General features: G+C 38.9%; 1 protein-coding gene across 1 annotated transcript in view; it reads right to left on the bottom strand.

Moving 5' to 3' along the window:
* fam189a1 (family with sequence similarity 189 member A1) overlaps positions 1-22411 on the bottom strand; it is a 158500-nt gene that overhangs the window by 109770 nt on the left and 26319 nt on the right. The gene's annotated exons all lie outside the window — the stretch shown is intronic.

Raw genomic sequence — 22411 nt, 5'->3', positions numbered from 1 at the left:
TAAGACCAGCAAACTCACTCTAAAAACGAATTAGAACTAACTGAATTTGGAAAAAAATCACAATGAAATTAAAACTAAAACTAATGAAAAATCCAAAACTATTATAACCTTGCAAGGGAATTCACTGTTCCAATGAGGGCCCTCACAAAGATAGACGTACAAGAATATGTGTGTGTGTGTGTGAGAGAGAGAGACAGAGAGAGAGAGAGAGAGAGGATGTCCCCAAATGAAAGACAAATGAAGGTGAGCCGTAGCATCAGGGGAGTTGAACTCCTAACGTTTGTGTGACAGTTTTGGCTTCCAGTAACCTTCATGTAACCGCTACTCGCCACCAATGAGCGCCACAACATGTGTGTGTGTGTGTATGTGTATGTGTGTACATTAACGTATACGCCCCGTGTGAGCCTCACAGAGCATGTGAGATGTGATGATGGGATGTTTGATGCTGCTGCACTGCAGCCTCTAACTGGCGCTGGTGCTGACAAAGCTAACAGACGTGTGCGTTTGTCCTCCTCGTGTTCCCGCTGTTTCAACAGCAGCAGCAGTTTTCTTCCCCCAACATCCGTTTCCTACAGTATTCCCTTTTCTCTCCACCCACCTGCTCCTCCTCCCTGACACCCCTCCCCTCCCCCCCGCGTCTTGTATATCATCGCCTCGCTTTTAGAGCTCAGCAGCACCTCGCCGACGTTGCCATGGAAACAGTGGAACAACAGCAGGTTGGCTGCCGCTGCTGCCGCCCGGGGGCGTGGCATCTCAACCCCCCCTTTTGCTCCTCTCACTCTCACTCATGGAGGTCTGGAGCACCTCCGCTGAATCCATGAATCAAGACTGAAACGTGAATGTGAGTCACAGCAACGTTAATGTGTATTGTGGTTATGAGCAGCGGGGAGCTGCAGCCTTCGGGTCAACATGGCGTGAACTAGTACAGAGTCTGATAATGCTCCTATACAATATTAACAAGGTTCCATTAAAAAATGATACGCATATTAAATGGAAATGTAGCGTTTTGTTTGGCCAGTAAACGATAAGTTCCTGGTTGAAACATACATGCCTGCTTGCTGCTTTCTGCTCAAGGTGCAGTCATAAAGCCTTACACTATAATATGCAATTACATATATTCAATTCATAAGCATGCATGCCAGCGTCGGGTGAAAAGGACCAATTACAAGGTTCACACTCCAGCTGAACCTGTGAGGAGGCACACACACACACATACGTATATCTGCATCCTTTAACCACGTCATCCTCATCATCACACACCTCGTCTGCTCAGAATACTGTATGTTTTACTTCAGTACCTACAGCAATTATGTATCCTACGTAGATATGGTGTAACTACAATGCAAAAAAGCCAACTTGTATTTTTTTGGCCTAAAACAGTGATTTAAGTTGGGAAACCTTGGAAATATAAATTACTGACATTTAGGTCAATAATGTCAGTTAGCACAACAAAGGAAGCCAGTTGTCTGCTCAAAAACAAGTTTGTGAGTTGTTGGTACTTATATCTTTAAGTTGGGGTTCACAACAAGGGACAATAGTTCTGATAACTCTTATTTCTTTGTTGTGAAATGTGGGAAAGCGGTGAAATTCGGTCATTAGCAAAAGCTAGCGGTTAACTGATGCTAGCGGCTAACTGATGCTAGCGGCGCTGCTTGTTACAGCTTCAAGAGTAGCCATTAGCGTATCAATGCTAACTCAATATTGTGGTCGCAACATTAGCTGACATTTCATAGCAGCGTTACAATCGTGCCAATTCAGCACATTGCAGAAGTTAGCAGAAGTAAGGATTAAAAGTTATTACAATGTAAAATTATAAGTTAGTACAACTTACAGTTGAGTTGACAAAAATCTGAATTCAGAATTGAGCAAACTCAAAAACAAAACTTAAAATTTTTAGTTTAATTGTCCAACTTAAAATTTTATCGAAGTTTGTTGCCCTGAAATTTTGAGTTCACCCAACTTTTCTTTTTTTGCAGTGTATAAGGAGGGCTGGAGCCTCTTACATGCTCCACTGTGTGTGTTTTTGTGTTGTTGTTTTTTTGTTTTAACAGCAGGGAGAGGACAGGGAATAAGGAAGCAGAGAGGGCAAGACGTGAAACAAAAGTCCCCAGCCTGACTCAAAGCATGCTGTGATAACATAAGGTGTTTTTGTTTCCGGTAGAACGTAGTTTCAAGATCCCCCAATGCAAGAACATAGTTCTTAAGCATAGTTTTGAGGGACTTTTTCAGCTCCTTTTCAGAGGAGGCACAAGAGGAACCGTGAGTGACACGGTGTGTGTGTGTGTGTGTACGTCTCTACGTGTGATATGTTTCACACAGCAACTGACATTTTTAAAACCCTGTTAGCCGTGTAAACAAAAGACAACAAAAATGTGTAAGAAAACACAGACATATGGACCAAAAGTGAGGTCCAGGCTTTACAAAGAACATATGCAACAGTGGAAATACAACAGCTAACGTCACTTTTTTTGGTTTCTATTGGTGGTGCGGATACAAACAGAAGAGGAGCACTTTGAGGTATGTATAGGTCTCGGGAGAATTTCCTATGGTCTCTAAAACTGAACAACAACAGAACATCCCCTGATGGAATCTAGAAGAAAAACTAATTTATGTTGCATTAACAATAAAGTGACCCTCTTACATGTAGTTGTGCAAAGGGAGATACATCAGTGTGTATGCTCTGATCTGCCCCTAATGTAGTTTTTTCCTCTTCCAGGTAGAGCAGCAATAATTATGCAAAAAGTGTCAGGATTTCCTGCTTTTCTCTGTTTTGTTGTCGTATTAACCTGAATATCGTTGGATTAGGAATGACGAATCAAGACATTTATAGACATCAGCTTTTGATGGACATTTTTCACTTTTTTCTGAAATTTTATAGACCACACGATTAACCGATAAAACAACTGGAAGATTAATTGATAGTGAAAATAATCATTTGTTGTACTTCCAGGTTCAAATACAATGTTAACCCTCCTCTTATGTTGCGAGTCTAATTGACCCATTTCAGTTTAAAAATCTAAAAAAAAAAATAGCTAAAAGTATTTTTTCATTAAAAAAAAAATTGTTTTTAAATTGTAAAATACATTTTTTTTAAATCAATGTCATGTAAAAACATTGTATTTTGTATGTAGGTATTTCCAATGTACATAAAAAAGTTTTAACATGCATTTTTTATTTAAAAAAGGAGTGATTTATCCTCATTGAACCACGATTTTTTTTAGTTTCTGACACTTTTGGATGACGAAACATGCCCTGGGTTAGTGCTGTTCCTGAAAAAACAGACATAACAGGAGGGTTAACCAATGTCACTTGTCAATGGAAACACCCCACTTAAAGTCTGTATACCATGAGCCCATAAGCTACAATATGATGCTTTGTTTCTGAGGAGAGATCCTTGTGCTTCCCTGTTTGCTCAGTCTGTCCAAGCAAAACCTTCATTTCAGACAAAGTGACTGAAGCGAGAAAGGAGCGCCTGGTGAGGATGAAAAACCCTTGACCTGTTTCTGTGCATCGTGAGAACGCCGCAGATCTGATTGGTTGCGAGCGAGCCGAGAGAAAGAAAGAGAGACAAAAGAGAGGAGAGGCTGCTCGGTGGCTTCTCTTCCTGATTTAGATCGCCATCAGACTCACAGGCCCGTCACACATGCACGAGCACAAACACACAGTCACACATGGTCTGCCACTTCTCGTTGCACCAAGAGCTTCTTTGATGCTGCAACAAATGAATATGGAGTATGAAAAAAGTCTTCCTTTCAATTATCCAGCTATGTTTGCACTGTGGGACCCAACTGGCTGCATCACTGGAATGAAAATCCACGCATGACAGAATCTGTGTTACGTTCGCTTGTTAAATCCTCATGGCAGAGAAAATTAAGTCGAAGTCACAACACATTTACTCACTACTTCACTACAAAATATCTGCATGGTGGACAGAAGACGGAGCTCTAATTTCCCTCTCTGCTCAGCTGCAGACAGATGTTTATAATCGATACTTCACCTTAAATGCCAGATATGAGAACGTTTTTTGTAGGGCCGGGACTTTAACGCGTTAATTAAGATTAATTAATTACACAAAAATGAACACGTTTAAAAAATTGAGGCATTTTAATCGCACTTATTTTTGCACCGCGGAACGTTTCTCACTGGATGAGTTTCAGGCGGACCGATTATACTGGAGCACCAACTAGCGTTGATGAGTTCAGACAACAACAAACCACAGTGAACATGAAGGAAGAAGCTGATGAGACGCTTTGGTTGGCCCCGTGGATGATGGGACATTTAGTTACTAAAAACCAACGGATGGAAGCGTCGATAAGAGCATGGTTGTGTTGCTATGCAACAAGGAATTCACATATCACCGCAGCACATTGAGCCTCAAGTATCACCTCAATGCAAAACATATAGCAGCTAGCGGCTAGTGTGGTAGCTAGTGTGGATTGTGTTTTACTTAAAAAACAAAGTATTATAGTTTAGAGAAGGTCTACCTACCTATAGGCTACCTGAATTTCTGAAATGTACTATATTTCTAAATATGCTATTGCTACACTTAATGGCAAAAATTGCACTGGTCTGTTGGACTTGAACAAAAATAAACAATATTTTTGTTGCTTAAGCTTATGTATTCAGTCATTATTCAATGTATACTAAAAATCCATGTGAAAAAAAATCACTTCTCACTGTTCTCAGGTCAAATATTTAAATGCGATTAAAATGCGATTAATTTCGATTAATTAATTACAAAGCCTCTAATTAATTAGATTAAGTCCCGACCCTAGTTTTTTGCTATATTTCTCCATCCAGGTAGTGTGTTTGTTTCATGCTTTAATATTAGGCTGCTATAATATGCAGAACTTGCTTTTCCTTTAGTTTCCTTGAGGTAAAGTTGTTGTGACAGTTGCTGTTGGAAATGACCCGCCACACTGGGGTCACAAGCTCCAGCAGCCTTCACTCACTCACAGGAAGAGACAGAAAGTAAGACAGGAGTTACTGATTCACCTGGACGTGACACTTAGTAACTCTAAACTTCTGCACAAAGTTCTGGCAGGGCACTTTTTTTGGGGCCCTCCGCGGTCATAATTCAGGAGTAAAGGGCTGCGGCTTTCAGCACGGTGCAGCACTGAGCCAGCTATGTATCCATCCAGGATACAGCTGCAGTGACACCAACAGCTGAATCAGGCTTTCAGTCCTGTGCTGACAGGATAATCTCGCCCCGCAGCCAACCAGATTTGAAAGGAGAGAGAGAGAGAAAGGGAGAGTGAGAGGGAGTGTTGAGTTGTGGTTTGGTGGGTGTGCAGATTGGATTCTCTCATCTGCATCAGCCTGGCTCACGATCTGAACTATCTTGTCTAAATATTTCTAACTGTTCTTGCTGTATTTTGAGAAGTTTTGTCTCACTGTGGCAGCTGCACTTCTCTGTAAACCTTTAGCTGATGAAAGCTGGGCTTTTAGTTAGTTTTTATAATAATGAAAATGATAACTTTTACTCATACAGGATGTCTCATCACCAGTGATGGGCAGTAACGCGTTAGAACTAGTAACGTTACTGTAAAATAAAATCCTGTAAGACAGGATTTTGTTGTTATTTTGGCTTTAGTCCACCCCTAAGTCGAAGAATATATATGTATTCACTGAAGTTATTATTGTAAATAAATATTAACTGTTCTTGAAACCAGCTATTCTCAACCTTGGGGTCACGACCCCAATTGGGGTCGTGAGATGATTTCTGGGGGTCGCCAAATCATTTTGGAAGTCAGCTCTGTCTCCACTGTGTTAAAGTGTTCATGTGTTAATGTGTTTTAGTCTTTTTGGTCATTTCATGTCTTTTTTTGGTCTTTTTTTGTCATTTTGTTTCTTTTTTGGGCTATTTTGTGTCTTTTCTTGTAATTTTGTGTCTTTTTTGGTAATTTCATGTCTTATTTGGGTCATTTTGTGACTTTTTTGTCAATTTGTGTCTTTTTGTGGTCATTTTTTGTAATTTTGTGGTAAATTTGAGTCCTTTTTATGTACTTTTTTGGTAATTTTGTTAAAAGTAACAATAAAATATAAAAAATATATAAATGCACAGACAGAGAGATGTTTTAGTTCATTATTTGTCCAAAAGTCATCGTATCAACTGAGTTTGTATGATCTGAACTGTGCGTGTGAAATTCTGTTATCAGGGGTCACGGACAACATGCATGTTAAATTGGGGGTCGCGACTCAAAAAGGTTGAGAACTACTGATTTAAACTAATCTTTGTTGGTGGCTACTTGGGAGATGGGGTTAGATGGGGCCTTTTCATGTTGTGTTCTAGGCCCCCTAGACTGTCTGGGGCATAACAGAGTGTCTCAAGACAATCACGTCTGAGTGGTCCGACGTCAGTGGTAACAAACACGTGTGTCAACAAGAGATGGAGCACGCAGCGTTTAATGCCTGGAAGTACCGGCATTACTTTGAGCTTGACTCGGTAAAAAGTGACAAAAACATTAGCCTCCGCTGTACACTCTGCATGGGAAGACATTTTTTTTTATCTACAGCGAAAAATTCCACCTCAAATCTGAGCAAGCACCTAGTAAGCCGGCACAGGAATGTGAAACTGATTGAGACACCCCAGATCACCCCACTGACATGACCGCTGCAGCTACCACATCCAATTCAACCGGGCAAACCTCCGACAGGCCCTAAAACTCCTGATGAACAGGTCAAAATAGACTTAAGAGCGACAGGATTTAAACTGAAGAAGCTCGTCGATGGCTATATTGTCAAGGACATATTACCCATTTTAACTGTAGACTGAATCATCCCGATGCATCATAGAAAATAAAATCTAAACCGACCAAAAGCGGTGTCAAGCTGCTGCAGAGAAAATCATTCAGAATACCTTGAGAGAGAATACGGCTCTTTCATTTGATTCAATTTTATATGACGGAAAATGCAGAAAGAAAAGAATTAAGCTGAAAGGTCTATAGGTTAATAGTGTATTGGTTGTGCATCATGTTTTTGAAAAGTAACTTGAAAAGTAAAGTAATTAAAATAGCTAATTACTTTTGAAAATACGTAATCAGTAAAGTAACTGGATTACTTTCTTGGAGAAGTAATCAGTAATCAGTAACTAATTACTATTTCTAAGTAACTAGGGAGAAATGAGTGAATAAGACGTCATGTAGACGATGTAAATAAAGTTTTTGCTCACTTATATTCAAACACACTCTTCCTATAATACTGCTCTGCTCGCTACTATGAACCATGAGCTGGAAAATGCACTTCTTATTTCACTCAGCGGGAATGAGCCTCATTGAGATTAAGATTAAGATTCCCTTATTAGTCCCACAGTGGGGAAATTCAACCTCAGCATTTAACCCATCCTTTTAACACACCGTGCAGGAACCACTGGCACAAACAGATTTGTTCTTAAATGGTTTGTTCAAGTGATTCAGGAGACCTTACCACTTTCACCAAACTTCTTGTATTTAAAATTTTCTCTTTGGCACAAACACACTCTACAAAAACATTGTATATTTCATTTCTTTGGAGCAAATTTGTGTTTGACAATTCAAATAAATAAAAAAGAAAGTTAAGAGTATGGAAATGTCCTTGGAAGAGCCCCACTGTTTATTTTTCTTTTCATTTTTCACTGTTCAATTTGGAGATTTTAAGATATTTCCTCCTTAACAAGTGGAAAGAAAACATCCGAAATACAAACATACAGGTGCATCTCAATACATTAGAAAATGATGGAAAAGTCCATTTCCAGTAGTTCAAGTCAAACAGCCACAACCAAGTCTTGAGTCATATAGATGGACATACTTTTCAGAGGCAACATTTCCATATTAAACATACCTTTTAAAATTGGTCTTTTGTAATATTACACTGAATTTTAGGTCTTCATTAAATGTAAGCCATAATCATTATAATTAAAGAGAAAATAAAATAAATTTGGACATGAAATGTTTCATTCTGTGTGTAATGGATCTATATGTCTTATTTCCACTTTTTGAATTGAATTACTGACATAAATACTCTTCTATGATATTCTAATTTAATGAGATGCATCTATAGATGTTTATTTTACTACAATTTGTCTATTTGTGTCTATAAATTTCTCCTAAATTCGCCAAAAGTTAGAATTACATCATGCTTTATTTGCATTTTTAAATAGAAGACTTCAGAAAACTTGTAATACAAAAAATACCTGTCTTAATGTAAGTAATCAACTGGGAGAGTTTTACTGTGAAATCTATTAGTTTAAAGTTTTTCCTTATTCACTTGTATGTCTCACCTCAAAAAGAAGATACTGACTCACAGCAGGGAGTTCAAGGGAGGTAATGATTTTTCACCTGAATTTTTTAAGAGGAAAGAATCGATTGGAAACGGATTTTCACCTTGTTCTTATCCCACCAACTCGATATGTTTCTGCTGCAGGACAACTCTGTTCGTTGCAGTTTTTTAGAAGAACATAGGCGTATATATTCCCAGATTTTAAAAAACTATAACTTCAAACAGAAGATGCTCAGTTTGTTTCTGTGTTCTGTAGGATCTGAAGGCGTTTTCTATCTGCTGCAAATTCTTTAATGACATCGTCTCATCTGATATACTTGAAGCTTAAAGTCTCCTCGGGCACAAAAACTCTGCAAACTGTCATTCACGGGGAGGCAGCTGAGCGACACTTTCAAGTCAAGAAGCAATTAACGCTGAGAAAGGCCTCTGTGAGCAATTACGACCACCAGCTTCATTCAGTGCCTCTTAATGATGATGACAGATCTCCCTGAAACACAGACACGAGTTCTCCGTGACTTGTCTGAAGCTCATTGAACCAGGTTTACTGTCTCGAGTGTCACCAGCCACGATGTGAGGCGGAAATTAATCTGGGTGACACTTAAAGGATGCTTCTCTTTTCTGGGTACAATATTCCCACTACAAAGCAAACACGTCTAAATAGTGATGACTGTACTGAGCCGAGGCAGCTGGCATCCGCTGGTTTGTATAACCATGATTAAAGCTGCGGGCTTTACTGCCACTGTGACTGCGCTTTAATCAGTTAATCAGGCCTTACGAGCACACATGTGGCATGGTGGTTACACTACATTAAAGGGAAATCAACTATAAACTCTGGGCACATAATCTTGAGGTGTAATAACCGGTAATTGCTCATGTTATATCGCAGCTTTTTCCCTGCCGTTTTCTATTCTATTCACACATACAAGAACAGTTCAGGATGCATGACACTTATTTAAAACTACATTTTTATTAGGAATGGACGTTTGGAGGAAACCTGCCAACTCCAGCATCTATATCGTTAGCGATATTTTTACACATACTCCAGTATGTATAAAAAACATGCATACATGGGTAATATATATTATGGCATGCCGTTCAGGAAATTATTATATATATGGATTAAAACCCTGAGAATATGAATATATATATATATATATATATATATATATATATATATATATAAACCTGAGAATATCTATTAAAACCTGAGAATATATATATATTAAAACCTGAGAATATATATATATTGAAGTCTGAGAATATATATTGAAACCTGAGAATATATATCAAAACCTGAGAATATATATTGAAACCTGAGAATATATATTAAAAGTCTGAGAATATATATAGATATAGAATATATATATGCAAAAGTCTGTTTTGATAACAGATGCTTTTATTTTGAAAGGACAAAAAGAGACTTCCTGTCGATCGTAATACTAAATCAAGTGAGATTAAACTGTAAAGAGAACTTAATGAATTAACTTAATGTTTTAGACTCCGAAGAGGCATGAGGTTAGTTTTCACAGTAATCTTGTATGTTTAAATGTGTTTGGTGTTTAAATACCTTGAGGATAAAATTAAATCTAGTAATTCATGCTAGCAAGGTTTGATACAGTAAGCTAGTTTTGCTCAAATTAATACTCTTGTATTTCTCGGTGTTTTATAATTGTTGTTGCAACTTTCAGTTTGCAAACTGTAGCTTTATTGAACTTAATTCTCAGCTCATTGGCTGATTGACGTACGGCCACAGAACTGAACGCTCGGCGTGTTTCAGTTCAGTGATACTGATTCTATCATGTCTGCTCTAAATTAGAAACAGGAGGTGCTACACAAGTCGGTGGAGATGATTCACATCGTATAAAAACTTACGTAACATATAAAAAAATATCTTTTATCTCCTGTTATTAGAAAATTTAAAGTGCAACAATTTGTAGTATCGACCGAGCAGCCTTTAAAAATTAATACGGAAGAACATTTAGTGTAATAAAAGTACAATAAGAATCAATCACAAAAAGGGAAAAAAATAAACTTAATTGGAAACAGATTTTCACCTTCATCTTATCTCACCAACTCGATGTGTTTCTGCTGCAGGATGACGCTGCTCACTGCAGCTTTTTTTTTTTAGAAGAGCATAGGCCTTTATATTCCAGGATTTAATAACTATAATTCAAACAGTCGTAACTGTGTTTTGCAGGATCTGAAATAATTTTCTATCTCCTGCAAAGACACAAGTTTCGACGATGCAGCATTCAAAATAAAGACAGAAATACATTTTAATTAAAAGAAAAAGCAAGGCAAGTGGTATAAAAATCAATCACAAAGGGGGAAAATAATAATAATAATAATAATTATAGACTGAAATGAAAAAGGTGACTAGATTTTGGCTTCGTTTGGATTTTCTTTTATGATAAAGACATTGGTTATCCTCTCTTTCTGCTGTAATATACTGCAGGGAAGCAAAATTCTCAATAAAAAAAAGCAAAAAATCTTTCCGAATATCATCAAGTATGCCTTTTTCTTCTTGATAAAACTGAGATTTCATGGCAGTTTCAATATTTCCCCTGTAGTCTTGTCCCTCTATGCAGGCCTGCCGCTGGGTAATCTTCTCAGTTACATATCAGCCCGGCGCTGTGGCCTGAGGTGAGAGCAGTTCATACGATACGACCTTACACAAGGTTTGAAGAGAGTGGAAGAGACAGGCAGCAGCACCCACAAGGACCTTACTGTACTGCCTCCTCTCTCTGCAGGAGCAAAGACAGTGATTTAAAGCTCTACTATCTTTTCTCAAACACTCATTCTCTGCAGGCATGACAGAGAACGTAAAAAGTTTATAGTGCCCTCCTTTATGGACGACATGCCAGCTGCGGTGGGCTTAAATACATGTTAGTTATGGCATGAAAACATCCACAGAAAACCTCCCAAACCAGCCTGCTGCTCACTGGATCATAAATAGCTGCTATGAGCCTTCATGTCTCATTCATGGCTTCTTTAAAGCTCCACAGCTCTGCCAGAAGACGTGTTCTCAGTCATATGTCTGTGCAATAGTTGTAGGTTGTTAATCTTATTTGCATATTCGAGAAAAACCTAAATGGAAGAAGCAGGAAGAAAAATATTCTCGTGTCTGTCTGGTGCATAAAAAGGAGAAAAAGGATCTTTGTATACATGATAACTTCTGCCTCTGCTTCTTGACTAATATTCAGCAGTTTTGCTGCATTGCTGCACAAAGCCCCCAAAAACAAAACATAAATAATGAAAGTGGTAGCGCTCAGAATCACAATATGAGTCGACTGAGAAAACAAATTAATTGAGGAAAGTAAGTTATATTGGTAAATCTTTACTTTGAGGCAGCTATAACCGATATTTTATGAAAACTATATGAGATAACAGGGAATAATCACCTGAATCTGAAGTTTAGCTCCCCAGCCTGTGATGTTAGACTGACTCTCTCCTATCTCAGAGCATTGTTTCCAGCCTGTTTTCAGTGAAAAAGCTCTAAAAACATGCTTTAGATTACCTGCTCAGCACCAAATCACAGACAGACACAATAGGCGACTCACTGGTGAACATATGAGCATTTAGCAGATAATGAGCCAAACACTTTGCTCAGAAATTGGTGGAGACAAAAGGTGTAAATAACACATTATATAGATCCATTACACACAGAATGAAACATTTCATGTCTTCATTTATTTAATTTATTCTAATTATAATGATTATGGCTTACATTTAATGAAGACCTAAAATTCAGTGTCTCAAAAAAAAATCTAATTTTACAAAAGACCAATTTTAAAAAGTATGTTTAATATGGAAATGTTGGCCTCTGAAAAGTATGTCCATCTATATGACTCAATACTTGGTTGGGGCTATTTGACCTTTACTACTGGAAATTGACTTTTCCATCATATTCTAATTCATTGAGAGGCACCTGTAGTATGTCCCAATTATATACATACTGCATGCAAGTGCATGCATATAGATACTTTGTTACAACTATAAATAAATAAAATAAATATAAGAGTTGATGATGAGTCAGTGCTGTGTTAAAAACTTGCAAATACCATTAAAAATCAGGCATTGCAGGTTTGAGTTTTAGTGGGAAAAAAGCTCCTGCTTGCTTCTCCTTCTTTAAAACAATCACAACTGTCTTTTGCAGCATGAAGCCCAGTATGCAGTGAATGTGCTCCTGCAAAATAGATAGTGGAGATTTTTGCCTGAATCCTTAAAGTCCACATGTGATGAGTCATATAGGTCCCTCTATCCAACATTTATAAGCAGTACACATCACTGTTGGCAGTTGACAAGCAGCTCCATTGTTTATGCACATAACAGAGAAATCCTGACATGGTGAGATGACTCACACAACTAATTTCTTTTAGTTTTTATGGCTTCAAATGTTCTGAAAAGTTTAGTGCAGTCGACATCTGAAAAATAACACAAAGACATGCAGCAACTAAAGACAATGCCGCCTTTATACAGAATTATTTACAGTGGAGTCTTCTTTGTCTGTCAGAGAGGAGAGAGACAGAGAAGAACCACCCTGAACTCTCTACATGACTTGACTCTGTTATTTTAAAGTTATGGAGGATTTGAGAGGATGTTGGGTTTGGTTTCTGGAAATGCCAAACCATAAATTGTGATGATCTTTAGGCTCCAGATCTTAATGTGGAATTACTGTCATCTAATTGAACCTAATTTAGTTTATTTACACAAACAGAATCATGCAGCAATTCTGCGCTAACCCTGCATACTTCCCAGAACAAATCCAACATCAATCTGTCGTTTTTATCATCGCAATTAGACACACAATCAGCCAGCTCTGCCCGTGTGGTTTGTGAGATGTTTCTCCAGCTCACTACCAGAATAATTGCACGACAACGCCCAAGAAAAGCTCGCAGCACGCTAATGAACGCACTCAGCTTCATGTGGCCGCGGCTCTCCAAACAGCACATTCATCACTTCATCAAGAAAACATAAACACAAGATCGAGGCTGACTCCCAACTCGCAGTGTGACCGAGAGCAATTATCACACAGGAACACTAATTACTCTTTATATGTGATTATGCAGAGTTACACACACCTCTAAAGAAACGCTAAAAAAAAGAAAACAATTGAAACCAAATTCACAGTGAAAGCACCGTGCTGCCTTTTGTGGCTTCATTAATTTTCTGTGTTTAATCCACTGGGATGTTTAGGTGTGAGTGTGTGTCTTAAATGTCCTCTGAGACAAACTGTTTCTATTTTACCGTCATGGTAAAGGTCTCAGTTTTACAAAGAAATACATCCCTTAAAAATCTGCTACATCATTTTGATTTGAGAACGCCCCGAGGGCAAAAATCCCTCGCCAAGCAATCTGACTTATGGTTTCTGCTCAGGCCCAGTTTTTATAGAGATGTAGGAAATAAAAATCCATTTTGGCATACTCTCTCCATTTGTACTGCTGATAAAACTTCTGGTTACAGCCCGCAAAGTGAAGTGTGATTATTCAGTATATACGGACATCAACAAAATGCTTACTGGGTACAATAATGTGCCAGTAAAGAGGGAAAAGACAAGAGGTCAGGGAATAACGGAGCAGTGAAAATATGGTGAAATCATTACTGGATAACATGAAAACACAACAAGAGGAGCTGAAATGATAAGTCGATCGACAGAAAGAATAAATGGCAACTTTTTTTAATTCTAGTTATGTACCGCGGTTTAACTCTATGGAGTCTTGGGCCATTTTGGCCATTTTTGAATCCTTTGTCTTTTCATGTCTTTGTAAGTCATTTTGTGTGTTTTTTGGTAATTTGTGTCTTTTTGTGTCTTTTTTAGTTATTTTGTGTCTTTTTTGTCATTTTGGGTCTTCTGTGGGGTTTCTTTTGTTGTTATTCTGTCTTCTCATTTTGTGTCTTTTTTGGTCATTTTGTGTCTTTTTTTTGGTCATTTCGTGTATTTTTTTGGTCTGCTTTGTTTTTACGTCTGGATGTGATGAAGAAGCCATGCTTTGGCGCTTTTGGAGACTCCAGAGGGTTCAGTTCTGATTTCGTGACAACCTTACCTGCTGTTAAATACCCAGTTTATACTGTGACTGTAAGTGATGTAAAGTATGTATCCGTTTCCTCTCTCTCTCTCTCTCTCTCTCTGCGCAGCTCACCTTCCACCTCTGCAGGTTTTAGTTAGATCCAGCAGATTAGTTGTTTTGTTTGTTGATGCAGTGCGGTGCTTTGTGTTGAGTCAGCATTGTGTTCTACTGCCGGCTCTGTGCAGTTGTGCTTTGTTTGCCCTCATTTTTAATTTCACGGCTGTGTGATTAACTTTCAAGGGCATTTCTGCCCCAATTAATTCCTGTCCAAACCACAATGTTGTCTGCAAAACACCTGAATAAAGCACTACTGAATGCACAAGGTAAATGTCAGCTGACTCGCACACACACACTCTGCATTTGAGAGTATTTTAATCTCGTCAACACCTCCCCGCTAATGGAGAGAAAAAGCAGTTGGCTGCAGCTACACTGGGGATAAAATATATCCCGCCGACCTACAGGAGCGCCGACTGATCACACAAAGTGCAAAGAAGACATTTTTTTTGTTCTCCTGCTGCTTTGAATTATGAACGGCATGTTGCTAACTGTCAAATTAATGCACCAATGAGCCCCCACAATTTCATAAATATTAATAGAGCTTTTCACCCACACACTTATCATTAGCATATGAAAATAATTGATTAACAGCCAAGTATCTTTTCAGAGAGGACGTCCTCTCTTTTTTAGGTGGTCAAAAGTTTTAGAGTACAATAACTGAAAAAGATTAAAAGGGAAACTTGGGTATTCTTTCAACCCTGGATGCTTTTTTAAAATCATGTCTTGGTGAAACAAGCTGCAATGTGACTCATAGGGCATTTGTGTAAGTCCACTTATAACCTTTTCGACCAATGTGAGCCTAGTTGTTTTACTGGAGCACGAACCGTCTCAGAACCTGTTTGCTTTTCCACATTGTCATTACTTCACTACATCGTCTCTCTACAAATGTTGAGCAATACTTGAGAAGTGGGATAAACAGAGGAGATCTCATAGTTGTATGCCCCTGATCTCAATTATGTCTCGGTTATTTTGAAGGAGAACTGAATTGAATTCTCAAGTATTACTCAAATGGTTTTCTCAACTCAACCTACTTTGTCTTCGTGATGTCTTGTCTCTTTTTAGCTTATCTCTTGCTCCTAAGGGTCCCTTCGGAGGAGTAATTCAGAAACAAATGATCGCAGAATGATACGAATATGAGAAGCTCAAACTGATCTCAAGAGACGAGATAGAGCAACACAAGAGCAACTTATTTTTCCTACGGGCAGTTTTCCTGGCAGTGAGCCGCTTCTTTGGCAGTCAAAAAGCAAAGAACTGGTTCACGATTAGGCGCCGGCTCCAAACCGGCCCAGGAACCGCCTCGGTTGGAAAGGGGTATAAAAGTGCTTGTATTTGTCACTGACAGACTCAGATTTTTAATATTATAATATTTAACATTTCAAAATAACCCCCACAGAAGAATGAAACCTTTTTCTTTGCCTTTCATTGATCCGGTCTGTTTATGTAAGTCTCTCTCACTCCTGTTTTCATCGTGTTCTTCTAGCAACAAATCACCTTGAAAGATTTTCAGACTTTGACACGATAACAAACAGACCGGATCAGGCGAAAGGTAAAGAAAAATGTTTCCATAATGTTGTCAGACCCAAGTTGAGCCTGCAAATACCAGCACTTTAAGTGGACATACATTGACAGTTCACATTGCAGCCGGGTCTCGCTCAATACTGGACATTCTTCAGAAATTGTTGTCCCCATTAGTCTCTCAGACACAAAAACATGGGAAAACAGTGTCCAGGTGGAAATACACAAAAGTTTCCCTTCAAATACAAAGTTTTTATGATCTAGGTGGCTGTTTAAAGTGCTTTAAAGCGGGTTAGAGTTGTAGACTGATCCATAGGCATCAATTCAAAGCCTCACTTACACAACAGAGAGGGAACCGAGCACTGTGCAACGGACCAACACGAAACCTAAAACCCCCTCAATTTATCAAAGTGGCCACACAAATCAATGTGGATTACTTTGGGAGAAAGCATTGCTCATGTGGCAGTGCATTTCCATTACCACACAACAATATTGGCCTTTGGGGAGGCTGCGGTAATTTTGTCTATTGATCAAATCACAGGCAAAGATCATATAACCGTGTCTTCGTTTAGGCAATAACTCAAATACGGAGAAAAGGCAGAACCATCATCTCTGTGTGGAAATAGCATTAACACACACATACACACACACACACACACTATGCACACTGCACACAAACACCCTGATCACACAATCACATCACTGCAGAGGTCAGAGCAGACTCAGGTAACATATTGTCAAATAATAAAGGGATTATCCCTGTAATCCAAATGGTGAACATCTCCACCACAGCGGTGGGTGTGACCTTGTCTGATGTCAGTGCAGCCGTCACTCCGCACAAAACTTCAAACCATCTGTGAAATTCAGATAAGCCGAGCGATTCAAACATATACAGTTAAAGCCTTGAAGGAATAGTTGTGGGGAAATATGCTCATTCGCTTTCTGTTGAATAAGAAGATTGATATCACTCTCGAAGCTGAAGCCAGTTAACTTAGAAACAAGAGAGACAGCTGACCTGAGTTAGAGGACACTATCTGTATCTGTATCTGTATCTGTATTTGTTTCTGTATCTGTTCTACCAACGAAGTTATCGGTCTCTGTGTCTGCATTCAGAGAAATGGGTGTGGTGTATACCAGAAGTCCTGCTGCAAATCCTCCTTCTGTAGTTTTTATCATTTAAAAAACTAAAACAAATCCATACACAGATATCCTGTGTATCATTCTTGTGATAAATAAACACAACAAAAAAATGTAGATTTTGACAGCAAGATTGACCTCCTAAGTGGCTTGGAAGATATATTGGTTCTCATAGACCTTATATGGCTGCCATCTCCGATCCGCAATCTTGAAGAAGTGGCTCCTACCAAAAATTGAAACCTATGGTGATAGAGAGCATGTGGAAAAAATGTGGTGCTTTTGTCCGGCGTGTCTCCTTTCTTCTTAAATCTGGTCCTAAGCCGCCTGACTATGATGGAGGTCCAAAAGGTCATTGAAATGTTTCTTTCTTTGGACAAACAGATAAATACATATTAATAACAGTGCAAACCCCTAAAACAAGACTTATATTGATCTCTTTGTTTCTTTGTTTCTTACACAAACTTGATTTTTGAGCCTCTCCTGCTCTGAAGGAGAAAATCCAGTGTTAATCACATTAAAGCCCAAAGTCATCTTGAGTACACTCTACTCAAATATTCTCCACCTTGATATTTCATTCCCGAGCACAAACAACACAAGCTTAAATCATGCGGGAGCGCCTGCCTGGTGCTAAACTCAATTAAAAACTGAGGAGGGCTGGTTCTGTGAAACCACAGCGCAGCCTTGGATGGAACGAGTCAATGCCACATGAAGAGAATCGATGCATCGAGCAGTCGTGTTTGAAACCTGCTGCTCTTCATTTACTCCTCAGACTGAGGCCGGGCAGAGAGAAAAGGCAGCCGTGTTGCTCGCCGGAGAGCAAATTTCAAAATGTTGTTGCTCGACAGAAACAGAGAGCTACTGGGAATTCAAGAAACGCTGCTGTGGTGTGTGTGTGTGTGTGTGTGGATGCAAACATCAGCTGACCTTGGAAAGGGACACAGCGGGGGGCCAGAGCCTCCGACACACACTGCGAGGGGGAGGCTGCTAATAATGGGAGTCCTGTCAACACGTCTTACACTCTGTTATTCATCTCACACATTAACACACATTTGCTCCTCTCCGCTTAAAAGTCGGATACAGTTTTAATGAGGAATATGCACGATGGATGGAGCCACAGGGTGTATTAAAGAGGAGCAGAGGAGCAACAGGATGTTGCCAGAAGAGAAACACTTTGAGTTTCGCTTCCTTGTTTCATCTACAAATGTAAAAAAAAACAAGGATGTTTTTTTAATTTTACAGATTTAAGGATGTGCTCAGAATCTGTTTTTCCAGATGTGAGATTTGTCTCCTCTGCATCGGCATCAAAAAAAAAAAAAAACTGCAGATAAATGATATAAATAATTTGTCAGTAGAGGGGCTGGTGTCTCCTGGGTCAGCTCAGCCTGCCAGTGTCACTTCCCATCTTTTCTTTCTTCTATTACAAAAAAAAACATGCTGTATAACTTTCATATTCCAAGAAAGAAGGAGGAAACATGAGGCTCAAACATAAGTACCCACCAGCCAACACAAGAACCTGTGAGACACGTATAAACAAACAATGCAGCAACAACAAGTCTAAGATCCCTGGTTTTTATCTGCTGGGACCGAGCTGAGCTCTGGGTGTTGCTCCAGAGTAGAGACACACAATAGCTCCAGCTGGAAGTTTTGTTTAGTAATTTGTCCTGTTGGAAGAAACAGGAACACTGCAGGGCTGCACAGACAGACGGACGGACAGACAGACAGACAGACAGACAGACAGACAGACAGACAGACAGACAGACAGACAGACAGACAGACAGACAGAGCTCTGATTAAACATTAAGCTTTAACTCTGTGTTCTGCAGCAGAAGTAAGACAAGGCGAGATATCAAACTCTAAGCTCTTATGCCATGAACTAAATCAAATCCAGTATTAACACAATTACAATCAATTCATGTAATCCTGCAGAAGCAGTGTATCTGTTTCTATCCGGTTTCTCTTGTTAACAAGCTGCTACATAAACCTAACAGCAGAAGTAACTAATAAAGGCTTTTTTTAAAGGGGGTGAGACTCAAGCAAGTCAAGTCCCTGCTATAAGTCCAGCAAGTCCCGGTTTCCACAATTAAATCAGCTAAAAGAAAAGTAAAAGTTTCCTGTTTGCACTTTATAAATCTTACTGATATTTGACATCTTCAATCAATAAAGGGCCTTCTAAATGAAACACATTGGAGAGTGAGGCTCTGATATTATAATAGCTTTTTCGGCTCATGTATAACCATCCAACTAGCTAATTAATTGGCTAAAAAGACACATTCACATCCCTTTATTTGAGGGTTTTGTTGTAACAGATGAAGCTGGATGTTATGTCGGTCATGTCATTGATTTCTGAGCTGCAGACCTGCATACTGATGTTCTTCTTTTTACTACCGTCATCAAAAACCGTCTCTGTTGGTCTGACACATTATTATATTGCCAGATTTGGGTGAATTCTAGGGATTTCATGATCATGTTAAAAAACAAAATGTGACTTTTTAATATCCAGAAACATTTACATATTCAATTAAAGAAGTCCTTTTGAGTCATTTGCCTCACATCAAAGTCAAGACTGAGTCAAAGTCAGCCTCAGTAGCCTCTATTGTTTTACAGCGAGGAGATGAAAGTGTCCGATTTGGGATACAGTTAGCACACGGCTAATTCACCGGCGTTAGCGTCCTTTTGCCGAATCTCATAAACCCTAGCCTAATGTACACGCTTAAAACAATATGCAGTCTAAAAGATAAGAAGTTAGACTCTAGTTTCACACTTAATTAATGAATTGGAAACATAACATGCTTATTTATATTAGTAATTAATGTGAAATTTTGATAGAATGTTAGCCAAAAGCTGTCGGATGTGGAATACAGTGACGTTATATTAAGTTCTAAATGCTGGATATTTTAATGAAATCTTAAAAAATAGTGCATCTATAATGTTAACTGAAAACTACATTTTCAATAGATGTATAACAGATGCACAATGGCCTCATACAACATGCATCATTTTTATCCAGTTTGAAAGTCTAAATAAAAATGTGCACTGATACTATTAAAGGGTAGTTTGTTGATTTAAGGGCCGGGGTTGGTGCAGCACTGCAGACACGGGGGTTCAATCCCGAGCAGCCTCATCAAACACAATTACTCTTGTTGACTGGTGAAGCTTGTGTTGCAGCACCAGCGACTTGTTCTGGTTGGTCTGTCTCTGCCCGCTGCTTCCGTCTCCACGAGATGAGAGCGGTGGGAGTTTGCAGCAACAGGGACCGCAGTGCAGACAGAAGTGATCACAGCAATGACAATGCAAAAAGGCAACATGCTTTTTTTCCACATTGATGCCTAATTATTATATAATTCTTTAGAGGTGCATGTTGCAGGAAGAGTCCTTTGCAGGCTACTGCAGCAGCAACATGCTCTTATACTGAAAGGGCTCTGCCTTTTTCTGACAGTGTGACATTTTGATCAGATCCTCACTTGTCATGTTTCAAAGGATTGCTGCCCCTCCATGTTTGAAGCCCACAGGTTCTCTGTTGTTTTATAACTCCAGCTGTTCAAAGACGCAGGCTGCATCATCCCCACATATACAGACTCATCAAACACGCTCTGAGGTCTCCTTTCATGTGTTCGGATCCACCCACTCGCCCGGCTCAACGCTGACGCCGAACGAAAAACCACAGAAAGGTTTTTATCTAATTATTTCCATATTATCTGCTAATGACAACTTCAATGAGGCAGAAGCTCTCCAACATGTTCTGTCACGCTCCGCTCTGGAAGTTGAAAACAAGTCATGGTCCTCATGTAAACCCAGTCATTCTTATCAACCATTAACACATCTGACACTTTCTTATTAATTAAAATAACACTTATGTTTCACTTTCTGTTGTGCAAATAAAAAAATTAAGTAAAAGCAGAGTATTAAGCATAGAAGACAGAAAGCGAGACCGGCTTTATCATATTTCAGATTTGACTGACGTCTTTGCTAAATGAGCATCACCTGTTTTTCCCGTCCTGCCTGTCAAAATGTCATCTGCTGCTCATGCTAACCTGAATACCGATCGCCTTCCCAGCATCACAGAAACCTTGTTTGAATATATTTTTCATGCATGACTGAGATCCTTTTAAATTCAGATGGACTCCACATTTTCTCTTCATTTACCAGTTTGATAAGCGAAGTTACGGTTAGCTCAGAGGCCGTGGGAATTATAAAACACATGGCAAATAGACAAAACATTAGCAAATTAAGAAAACCTAAATTTGGTGCTTTTGTCTGGCGAGTCCCCTTTAATTAGCTCAGCCTCCTGACTAAAAGCAGAAATGGTCATTTTAACAACTAAATATTAATTTAGTGATTCACAGGATTGCTAAATCCTAGAAACAAAACAGTTTGTACAAAATAGTTTTTAGGTTTGTAAAGTCAACGGCAGACTGCTATTTTTTTTAACACACCTCTTTCAACTAATTGCCTAATTGCACAGCCTTAAGAGCGTGCATATCACAAATGCTGGGTCTTGTTGGTTTTCTGAGAATCTACTGCACCTACTGGAACCTTGTTTGCCATGTAGCAATAAAAAAATATGCAAAAAACCTGCATTAATCTGGTTAGTCACATCGGACTGCTTTTATTTTGAACACTATTGTACATCTGATAATGAGTAAACCACTCAGAAACCTTTTGTTAGAATTTTTTTTACTGTTAAACCATATTTGCACCTGACCATTTCTTCATTTGCTCCTTTGAGTGTTGCAGAGAGATATCAGCCTTCTCTGGACTATAACGGAACCATACGACACTCTGCTAACGGAGCTCAAACCACACAAAAAAATACATCTGATAAACTGAACAGCAATGTCTCTTTCTGGAAATCACGACTCAGTTCCTCAAGATGATACACAGACCTTGTGTGCAATCTTATTTTTCAAAAATCTGCTCTCTCTACTAAACGACAGCCTCCATCATAACCCTGCAGATGGAGCAGTTCAGTTCTGCGAGCAGCTCGTCCCAGGAGGATGTAATTAATGTTTACATCTCACGCTGTCACAACCACCAGCCTCTCCTCCATAAACAGATGCATGCTTCATTTTGCGCATGATTGAGTTGGTGGCCGTCGTTCAGCAGGAAGAAAATAGTCCCGACATGAAGCTGCAGACAACAAGATCTGTGGATTACCTTCAGTAACGGGTCATAACCTCTGGAAAGAGACATTGGTGCATTGGAGTATTTTAACATTTTAGTTGATTTAAGCACCACAAGCAGAGTGCCATTTAGTTCCATTTTATTCAAATGGAATATGAAATATTAATATATTGAAATTAAAATGATTTTTTTTAATGTGGATTGTGCACCGATATTTCTCTGCAAATGTACCCAGGGAGTTACTTTCTTATACACAC

The sequence above is a fragment of the Centropristis striata genome, chromosome 2 (genome assembly GCF_030273125.1).
Source record: "Centropristis striata isolate RG_2023a ecotype Rhode Island chromosome 2, C.striata_1.0, whole genome shotgun sequence".
In the NCBI taxonomy this organism is placed as follows: Eukaryota; Metazoa; Chordata; class Actinopteri; order Perciformes; family Serranidae; genus Centropristis; species Centropristis striata.
The sequence above is the reverse complement of the archived record's forward strand: the minus strand, read 5'-3'. Positions and strand labels throughout refer to the sequence as shown.